Here is an 11,192-nt window from a genome sequence, read left to right as displayed (position 1 = left end):
ACATGGAAAAGAAAAGGCCACAACTAGAAATACGAAAATTATGAAGGGAAAAATTATCACTGGTAAAGGAAAATATACAGTAAAGGTAGTAGATCAATTGCTTATAAAGCTAGTAGGAAGGTTAAAAGACAAAGGTAGTAAACTCACCTATATTCACAATAAGCAGTTAAGGGGTACACGAAACAAAAGATGTAAAATATGATGTCAAAAACATTAAACAGGGCTTCCCTGGTGGCGCAGTGGTTGAGAGTCCGCCTGCCAATGCAGGGGACACGGGTTTGTGCCCCAGTTTGGGAAGATCCCACATGCTGCAGAGCAGCTGGGCCCGTGAGCCATGGCCGCTGAGCCTGCACGTCCGGAGCCTGTGCTCCACAACGGGAGAGGCCACAACAGTGAGAGGCCCGCGTACCGCAAAAAAAAAAAAAAAAAAAACTTAAACATGGTGGGGGAGTAATAACATAGGGGGGTTAGAGTACATTTAAACTTAAGAGATCGGGAGGGGGAAGGGTGAGCTGTGACAGGGCGAGGGAGAGTCATGGACATGTACACACTAACAAATGTAAGGTAGATAGCTAGTGGGAAGCAGCCACATGGCACAGGGATATCGGCTCGGTGCTTTGTGACCGCCTGGAGGGGTGGGATAGGGATGGTGGGAGGGAGGGAGACGAAAGAGGGAAGAGATATGGGAACATATGTATATGTATAACTGATTCACTTTGTTATAAAGCAGAAACTAACACACCATTGTAAAGCAATTATACCCCAATAAAGATGTTTAAAAAAAATAAAATAAACTTAAGAGATCATCAACTTGGACTTCCCCAGTGGCACAGTGGTTAAGAATTCTCCTGCCAATTCAGGGGACACGGGTTCGAGCCCTGGTCTGGGAAGATCACACATGCCGTGGAGCAACTAAGCCCATGCGCCACAACTACTGAGCCTGTGCTCTAAAGCCCATGTGCTACAACTACTGAGCCTGAGCGCCACAACTACTAAAGCCTGCGCACCGAGAGCCCATGCTCTGCAACAAGAGAAGCCACTGCAATGAGAAACCTGCACACCACAATGAAGAGTAGCTCCTCTCGCAGCAACTAGAGAAAGCCCGTGTGCAGTAACGAAGACCCAATGCAGCCAAAAAAAATTAAAATATAAATAAATAAATAAATTTATTAAAAAAAGAGATCATCAACTTAAAATAATAACATATATATGATTTTATATATATATATATACACACACACATACACACATGTTGTTATTTATAAAGCTCATTGTAACCACGAACCAAAAACCTATAATAGACACACACACAACAAAGTGAAAGGTAACCAAACATAACACTAAAGATGCAGGGGACACGGGTTCGTGCCCCGTTCCGGGAAGATCCCACATACTGTGGAGCGGCTGGGCCCGTGATCCATGGCCGCTGAGCCTGCGCGTCCAGAGCCTGTGCTCCGCAGCAGGAGAAGCCACAGCAGGGAGAGGCCCACATACCGAAAAAAAAAAAAAAAAAAAAAAAAAATATATATATATATATATATATATATATATATATATATATATATGGACTAAACACTCCAATCACATACAGTGGCTGAATGGATACAAAAACAAGACCCATATATATGCTGCCTACAAAAGACTCACTTCAGATCTAAAGACACACACAAACTGAAAGTTAGGGGATGAAAAAAGGTATTTCATGCAAACAGAAACAAAAAGAAACCTGGGAAGGAGTTCTCTAATGACCTAGAGATTAGGATCCTGGGCTTTCACTGCCAGGGCCAGGTTCAGTCTCTGGTCAGGGCACTGAGATCCTGCAAGCTGGTTGGCACAACCAAAAAAAGAAAAATAAAGCTGAGGGAACAATACTTATATCAGAGAAAATAGAGTTTAAAACAAACACTGTAACAAGAGACAAAGAAAAACATTACATAATGATAAAGGGATTAATCTGACAAGAAGATATAATGATTAGAAATAAACATGCACCCCAAATAGGATCACTTAAATACATAAAGCAAATTTAACAAACATAAAGGGAGAAATTGAAAGTAATGCAATAACGGTAGGGGACTTAACACCTCACATCAATGGATATCCAGACAGAAAACCAAAAAGGAAACACTAGCTTTAATGACAAATTAGACCCATGGGAATTAATATATATATAGAACATTCCATCAAAACCAGCAGAATACACATTCTTTTCAAGTGTGCATGGAACATTCTCCAGGATAGCTCACATGCTAGGCCACAAAACAAGTCTCATATTTTAAAAGATTGAAATGATATCAAGAATATTCTCTGACCATAACTGTATGAGACTAGAGATCAACTACAAGATAAAAACTGCAAAAAAAACACAAGCATGTGGAATCTAATATGCTACTAAACAACCAATGCGTCATTGAAAAAATCAAAAAGAAAAAAATTTAAATACCTGGAGACAAATGAAAATGGAAACAGACAATCCAAAATCTATGGGATACAGCAAAAGCGTTTCTAAGAGGGAGGTTTATAGTGATAAAAGCCTACCTCAGGAAACAAGAAAAACCTCAAATAGCAACCTAATCTTACAGCTTAAGGAATTAGGAAAAGAAGAACAAACAAAACACAAAGTTAGTAGAAGAAAAGAAATAATAGAGTGGAAATAAATAAAATAGAGACTGAAAAACAATAGAAAACATCAATGAAACTAAGAGCTGCTTCTTTGAAAAAAAAAAAAAAGATAAACCTTTAGCCAGACTCATCAAGAAAAAAGAGAGGGTCCAAATAAATAAAATCAGAAATGAGAGCAAAGACTGTTGCCATGTCCTGTCCACTGTCTGCTGCATGTGGTGGGGTTTTGCTCCAGGACCTTGCTTCAGATGTGTAAGCTCCCCCATCCATTAAACCACTGATGTCTCTGAAAAAAAAAAAAAGAAAGAAAGAAAGAAATGAAAGAGAAGTTACAACTGACACCATAGAAATACAAAATATAATAAGAGATGACTATGAACAATTATATGCCAATAAAATGGACAAACTAGAAGAAATGGATAAATTCTTATAAATGTACAATCTCCCAAGACTGAATCTGGAAGAAATAAAAAATATGAACAGACAGATTACCAGTAATTAAATTGAATCAGTAATTTAAAAATCTCCAAGTGGGCTTCCCTGGTGGTGCAGTGGTTAAGAATCTGCCTGCCAATGCAGGGAACATGGGTTCGAGCCCTGGTCTGGGAAGATCTCACATGCCGTGGAGCAAGTAAGCTTGTGTGCCACAACTACTGATCCTGCACTCTAGAGCCCGTGAGCCACAACTACTGAGTCTGCATGCCACAACTACTGAAGCCTGTGTGCCTAGAGCCCATGCTCTGCAACAAGAGAAGCCACCGCAATGAGAAGTCTGCACACTGCAACGAAGAGTAGCCCCCACTCACTGCAATTAGAGAAAGCCTGCACACAGCAACAAAGACCCAACACAGCCTTAATTAATTAATTAATTAATTAATTAATTAATTAACTTAAAAAATCTCAAGCAAACAAAAGTCCAGGACCAGATGACCTCACGGGTGAATTCAACAAAACATTCAAAGAAGAATTAACCCCTATGCTTCTCAAATTATTTCAGAAAATTGTACAGGAAAGAATGCTTCTGAACTCATTCTATGAGGCCAGCACCACCCTGATACCAAGACCAGAAAAAACAGCACAAAAAGAAAATTACAAACCAATGTCACTGATGAACATAGATGCAAAAATCCTCAACAAAATAATGGCAAACTGAATTCAACAATACGTTAAAAGGTTCATACACCATGATCAAGTGGGATTTATCCTGGGGATGCAAGGATGGTTTAATATCCACAAATCAGTCATTGTGATACATCATATTAACAAACTGAAGAATAAAAATTAAATGATCATCTCAATAAATGCAGAAAAGGCTTTTGACAAAGTCAACGTTTATTTATGATAAAAACTCTCGACAAAGTGGGTATAGAGGGAACATACCTGAACAAAATAAAGGCCATATATGACAAATCCACAGCCAACATCATGTTCAATGATGAAAAGTTGAAAGCATTTCCTCTAAGATCAGGAATAAGACAAAGATACCCACTAGCACTACTTTTATTGAACATAATATCAGAAGTCCTAGCCACAGCAATCAGACAAGAAAAAGAAATAAAAGGAATCCAAATTGGAAAGGAAGAAGTAAAACTGCCACTGTCTGCAGATGACATGATACTATATATAGAAAATTCTAAAGATGCTACCAGAAAACTACTAGATATCATCAATGAATTTAGTAAAGTTTCAGGATACAAAATTAATATGCAGAAATCTATTGCATTTCTATACACTAACGACAAACTATCAGAAAGAGAAATTGAGAAAACAATTCTATTTATAATTGCATCAAAAAGAATAAAATACCTAGGAATAAATCTAACCAAATAGGTAAAAGGCTTGAACTCTGAAAACTATAAGGCATTGATGACTTTCTTCAGTTGAAAATGACACAAACAAATGGAAAGATATACCAAGCTCATGGATTAGAATAATTAATATTGTTAAAATGACCATACTACCTAAAGCAATCTACAGATTCAACTCAATCCCTATCAAAATAACAAAGGTATTTTTCACAGAACTAGAACAAGTAATTCTAAAAGACCCCAAATAGCCAAAGCAGTCTTGAGAAAGAAGAACAAAACTGGAGGTATTATGCTCCCTGATTTCAAACTATACTACAAAGCTATGGGAATCAAAACAGTACGATACCAGCACAAAAACAGACACATAGATCAACGGAACAGAATAGAGAGCTTAGAAATAAACACACACTTATATAATCAATTAATCTATGACAAAAGAAGAAAGAATAGGGATTTCCCTGGCAGTCCAGCAGTTAAGACTCCATGCTTCCACTGCAGGGCATGTGGGTTTGATCCCTGCTTGAGCCCATGCCACATGGTGCAGCCCCCCACCCAAAAAAAAAGAAGCAAGAATATAAAATATGGAAAAGAGAGTCTCTTCACTAAATGGTGTCTTTTCAAAAAATGGGAAAACTGGACATCTACATGCAAAAGAATCAAACTGGACTACTTTCTCACACTATATACACAATAACTCAAAATGGATTAAAGACTTAAATGTAAGACCTGAAACTATAAAACTTTTAGAAGAAAATATAAACAGTATGCTCTTTGACATCAGTCTTAGCAACATTATTTTGGATCCGTCTCCTCACTGAAGGGAAATAAAAGCAAAATTAAACAAATGGGACTACATCAAACTAAAAAACTTTTGCACAGTGAAGGAAGCTATCAACAAAGTGAAAAGGCAACCTATTGAATGAGAGAAGATATTTGCAAATGATATATTTAATAAGGGGCTAATACCCAAAATATACAAAGAACTCATACAACTCAACATCAAAAAAAACAAACAACCCAATTTAAAAATGGGCAGAGGACCTGAATAGACATTTTTCTAAAGAAGACATACAGATGGCCAACAGACACATGAAAAGATGCTCAACATCACTAATCATTAGGAAAATGCAAATAAAAACCAGAATGATATACCATCTCACACTTGTCAGAATGGCTATCATCCAAAAGACAACAAATAACAAGTGTTGGCAAGGATGTGGGGAATCCTTATGCACTGTTGGTGGGAGTGTAAATTGGTGCAGCCACTATGGAAAATAGTATGGAAGTTCCTCAAAAACTTCAAAATAGAACCGCCATATGATCCAGCAATTTCACTTTTGTGTATTTACCCAAAGAAAACAGAAACACTAATTTGAGAAGATATATGTACACCAAAGTTCATTGCAGCATTATTTACAAAGCCAAGATATGAAAGCAACTTAAGTGTCTATCAATAGATGAATGGATAAAGAAGATATGGTGTATATATACAACGAAATATCACTCAGCCATGAAAAAAATAAATCTTGCTATTTATGACAACATCAGTGGACCTAGAGGATATTACACTAGGTGAAATAAGTCATACAGAGAAAGAGAAATACCATATGATCTCCTTTATTTCTGGAATCTAAAAAACAAAACAAAACGAACAAACAATACAAACTGAAACAGACTCATAGATACAGAAAACGAATGTGTGGTTGCTGGGGTTGGGGGGGTGACATAGGTGAAGGGGGTTAAGAAATACAAACCTCCAGTTATAAACTAAATAATCCACTGGATGTAATATACAGCATAAAGAATATGGTCAATAACATTGTAATAACTTTATGTGGGGACCAATGGTTACTCGAATTATCGTGGTGATCCTTTCATAATGTATACAAATGTCAAGTCACTATACAGTACACCTGAAACTAACATAATATTGTACATCAACTATATTTCAATTTTTAAAATCTTACTACAAAGCTAAAGTAATCAAGGCTGTGTGGTACTGGCATAAGGACAGACATATATATCAATGGAATAGAATTTAAAGTCCAGAAATAAACTCTCACATTTAGAGTCAATTGATTTTCAACCAGAGTGCCAAAGCAGTTCAATGGGGAATAGAAAAATCTTTTCAGCAAATGGTGTTGGGACAACTGGATATTCACATACAAAAGAATCAGTCTAGACCCCTATCTCACACCATATACAAAACATAACTCAAAATTCTCAAAGACTGAAATATTAGAGCCTAAACTATAAAGCTCTTAGAAGAAAAGATAGGTGTAAATCTTCATGATCTTGAATTAGATATGACACTAAAAACACAAGTACAAAAAAAGAGAGAAAAATTAGACTTTATCAAAATTTGAAACTTTTGTACCTCAAAGGACATGATCAAGAAAGTAAGAAGACAATGACACAATGGGAGAAAATTTTTGCAAAGAATATATTTGGTAAATGACTTGTGTCTAGAATATATAAAGAGATCCTACAAACCCAATAATAATATGATAAATAACCCAATTTTTTAAATGGGCAAAGAACCTGAATAGACATTTCTCCAAAGAAGATATACAAATGGTCAATAAGCACATGAAAAGATGCTCAACATCATTAGTCATAAGGGAAATGCAAATCAACATATATGTTCACCTGATTGATGACAAAGGCAACACCTGCAGTAGTACAGTGGGGAAAAGGGGAAAAGATGTTCTTTTCTAAGGCAATTGAATAGCCCAAGAGACAAGATAAATCTTGACTCCCTACCTCACATTCATGAAAATCAGTTCTAGGTAAATTATAGGTCTAAATGTGAAAGGTTAAAAAACTAATCTTTTAGGATAAAACTTGAGGTAGGCAAATGTTTCTCACCATGACACAAAATAACGAGTTATAAAGGAAAAAAATGATACATTGGACTACGTTCAGATCAAAGACTTCTGTTCATCAAAAGACACCATTAAAAGTGTGAAAAGGCAAGCACAGAGTGGGAGAAGATATTTACAATAAAGGACTCACATGGCAGGCTGGGATGCACAATTCAGATCCCTCTTCAAGAGAGGACTCACTGCAGACCTGTGAGGAGTGTGGTTAACTCACAACCTCCTGCTGTTAGCTCCTTCAGGTCCACGTCAGCTTTTGAGCCCAGGTCATGTTCTTGTGGTGGCTCTTGACCAATGATTGAGAAAGGCACTGATAACCAACCACGTTCTTTGCAGGGTGTTCCTCAACCAAAGATAAACAAGGCATTCGTACAAGGTCCTAGCTGTTTCCATCCCACCATGGGACTCCTCTAATGGGCAGCCTTTCCTCCAGAGCTCCCTGTTGGGCTGTCAGAGAGCTTCAGGTCTACACTGTAGTCTGATGGCCCCCTCCCAATCCTGCTTTCTCTCCTTTTCTTTCATTGGTGCTACTCCACCATAAGCTTTTCATACTACTTACTCCATCTCGGTCTCTGCTTCCCAGAGAACTCAAATCAGTTCAATTTATATCCAGAATACATTAAAAGAACCACTTCACATCAATAAATAAAATGTCAGACAACCCCCAAAAAAACAGGCAACATATATGAATAGGCACTTCATAAAAGAGAATATCCTAATGGCCAATAAATAAATGAAAATGTTCTTATATTAGTTTCCTGGGATTGTTGTAATAAATTCCCATAACCTTGGTGGTTTAAAACTACAGACATTTATTTTCTTACAATTCTGGGGGCTAAAAGTCTGAAATCAAGATACTGGCACGGTCACACTCCTTCTGGAAGCTCTGAGGGAAAATCCATCCCTTGCCTTTTCTGGTCTCTGGTGGTTGCTGGCATTCCTTGGCTTCAGGCTGCATCATTCCAATCTCTACCTCCATCTTCCCTCCCCCTCCCCCTCTGTGCCTCTCTCTTATGAAGATACCTGTTATAGCACTTAGGGCCCACTAGATAATCCAAGATAATCTCTTCATCTCATCCTTAATTTAATCACATCTGCAAACACTTTACTATATAAGATAATATTTACAGCTTCCAGGAATTAGGACCTGATGTCTTTTGAGTGCACCATTCAGCCCACTCAATCTTGCATCATTAGTTGTCAGGCAAATACAAATTAAGATCACAACATGCTGTTACTTTACAACCACCAGAGTAGCTAAAATGAAAAAGGTGACATCAAGCGTTGGCAGAAGTGCGGAGCAACCAGAACCCTCATACATTGCTCATGTAATAAATTGATACACCTATGCCACATAACTGGGTGGCAGTACTAAAAGCTAAGCATAGGCATATCCTAAGACCCCAAAATTCTAGTCCGAGGTATGTGGCAGTTTTAAAACACAGCTGCAAACTCTTTGACACTCCTTTTATCAAAAAACAGATGTCTATATCCACTGCCTTTGAATCACGGAGGGTTTATGCCTGTTTTGACCAATAAAGTGTGGTGTTGGTGACACTGTGACTTTTTAAAAAAATATTTATTTATTTAGGCTGCACCGGATCTTAGTTGCGGCAAGTGGGATTTTTGTTGTGGCGTGCGGGATCTTTAGTTGCGTCACTTGGACTTCTTAGTTGCGGCATGCATGTGAGATCTAGTTCCCCAACCAGGGATCGAACCCGGGCCCCCTGCATTGGGAGCACAGAGTCTTACCCACTGGACCACCAGGGAAGTCCTGACACTGTGTGACTTTTGAAGCCAGATCATAAAAGGTCTTACAGCTTCCATTTCAATTGCTAGAATACTTTCTCTTAGAGCTCCCAGTCTCCAGGTAAGAAGTCTGACTACATGAGGCCCCCATGCTGTAAGGAAGCCTCAGCCACATGGAAAGACTGTGGACAAGTACCCTGAAGTCTAGTTCCAGTTTAGCCCAGTCTTTGAGTTATCCCAGCCCAGACACCAGATAAGTGAGTGAAGAAGTCCCCACAAGATTCCAGCCCCTGGCCATTGAATCACCCCCAGCCATTTGTGTTTTCCTAGCTGAGGCCCCAGACAAGGTAGAGCAGAGTACAAATTGTACCTTCTGTATCTTATCCAAATTCCTTACCCACAGAATCAATGAGTATACTAAAATGAGACTGTCATGCAGCCATAGGTAACTGAGACAATACCTAACAGAAATATGTATATAAATTCACTGAAATATAAATACAAGGATATTCATAGCAGCACTATTTGTACTAGCTCCAAACTGGTGACTACCTCAAAATGCCTATCAGTAGTGGAATAGATTAATAACCTGGTATATTCATACCGTGGAATACTACACAACAATAAGAATAAACAAATTATGGCCACACAAAATAATATGGTTGATACCCACATTTAGGGCTTTGAACAACACAATCCAGACACAAAATCATATATTGATTATTTCATTTATATATAATTTTTATAAATTTAAAAGTAGGCAAAACAAAGCAAATCTATGATGTTAGAAGTCAGGATAGTGGTTACCCTTGAGGCAAGTAGTAGCTAGAAGGTTTATACTCCGGGTAGTGTTCTGTTTTTTGAGCTGAGTGTCGGTCACATAGGGTTGATCAGTTTGTGAAAATTTGTCAAGCTGTATACTGTAAATTGCACACTTTTATGTAAATATGTTCCATTTCAATAAAACTGGAAAGAAAGAAATTTGTGCCTTGGAAGCCATGAAATAGAGTATTTCAAAGGGAGAAGGATGGACAGCACAGAGACAGTAACTGAAAGGTGATGGTCTTGAGGCTTAAAAGAAACAATCTTGGTTCCAAGTGAAAGCAAAAAAAGTCTGGAAGCCTACTAAGTTTTCAATGGAACTTTACTGCCAAAAAAATCCCAAGACTGGCCTGATATAACCTGTGAGAGTTAATTCAACCCACTCCAAAGTAAACTGTGAACCCCAAGTCTGCACCAGCAGAAGCAGACTGAAGACAGTGAGGCTCCGAGAAGCAGACCTTCCAGTGCCCACAGAGATGTGGCCACGGAGGATGAGAGACAGGGAAGAAACTGAGCCACAGCCACAAAGGACCTTTATGTCCTCTAGCGTCTCTCCCTTCCTTGTGCCATCCAACTGACTGGTACATAGGTGTGAGGGCTGGAGCTCCAGAAGCCACCTTGGACCTTGAGAAAGGAAACCATGGGCTATAAAGCAGTGGGGTGATGAGATAAAAGACCCAGAGAACTTGGCAGTGAACCAGGCAGCGGACCCTACTGCAAGGGCTGGAGGTCTCCACTATCCTACTCAACTGCACTAGGTGATTGCTACAGACCAGTGACGGCTGCATGCTGCCCATTCCCCCCTTTTCTGAATGAGAGTTTTAAACACTAAAACCTATTCTCAATCGTTGTTTAGCAGATGGGTTGTCATTTAGTTTATAGGTCACTGGAACATGAAGAGTCACATCTGAGCCTGAAAAGAAGGACTTCGAGCTAGATGTCAGAGGGCGAGACCTCTGAGGTTTCTCTTTTGGAAGATGAGTGTGTTCTAGATGTGGGAAGGGAGTATAAAATGGATGTTTAACAGCCAAAAGACAGACTGTGATAGAGATTTGCTACTTGCCTATGCCAGGAGCCGTTGTCCTCCTTTTCCTTATGTCAGAACCACAAATTTAAATGGGAAGGTAGGCAGGGGCGGCGAGGACGGCGGAGGAGGGGGCCGTGGCTACGATGGGGGTGCGGAATGGGTGGAAGAGGCGTCTGTGAGGGCGGTGAAGTCTCAGAGGAACATCGTGGGGATCCACGACTATCAACTGTTCTACAAGACGAGTAACAGCCACCCTCTTTGCCGCTTTGCTGAAGTGGGGGAAAC

The sequence above is a fragment of the Orcinus orca genome, chromosome 13 (assembly GCF_937001465.1).
Source record: "Orcinus orca chromosome 13, mOrcOrc1.1, whole genome shotgun sequence".
Taxonomy (NCBI): domain Eukaryota; kingdom Metazoa; phylum Chordata; class Mammalia; order Artiodactyla; family Delphinidae; genus Orcinus; species Orcinus orca.
This window is presented reverse-complemented; position numbering follows the sequence as displayed.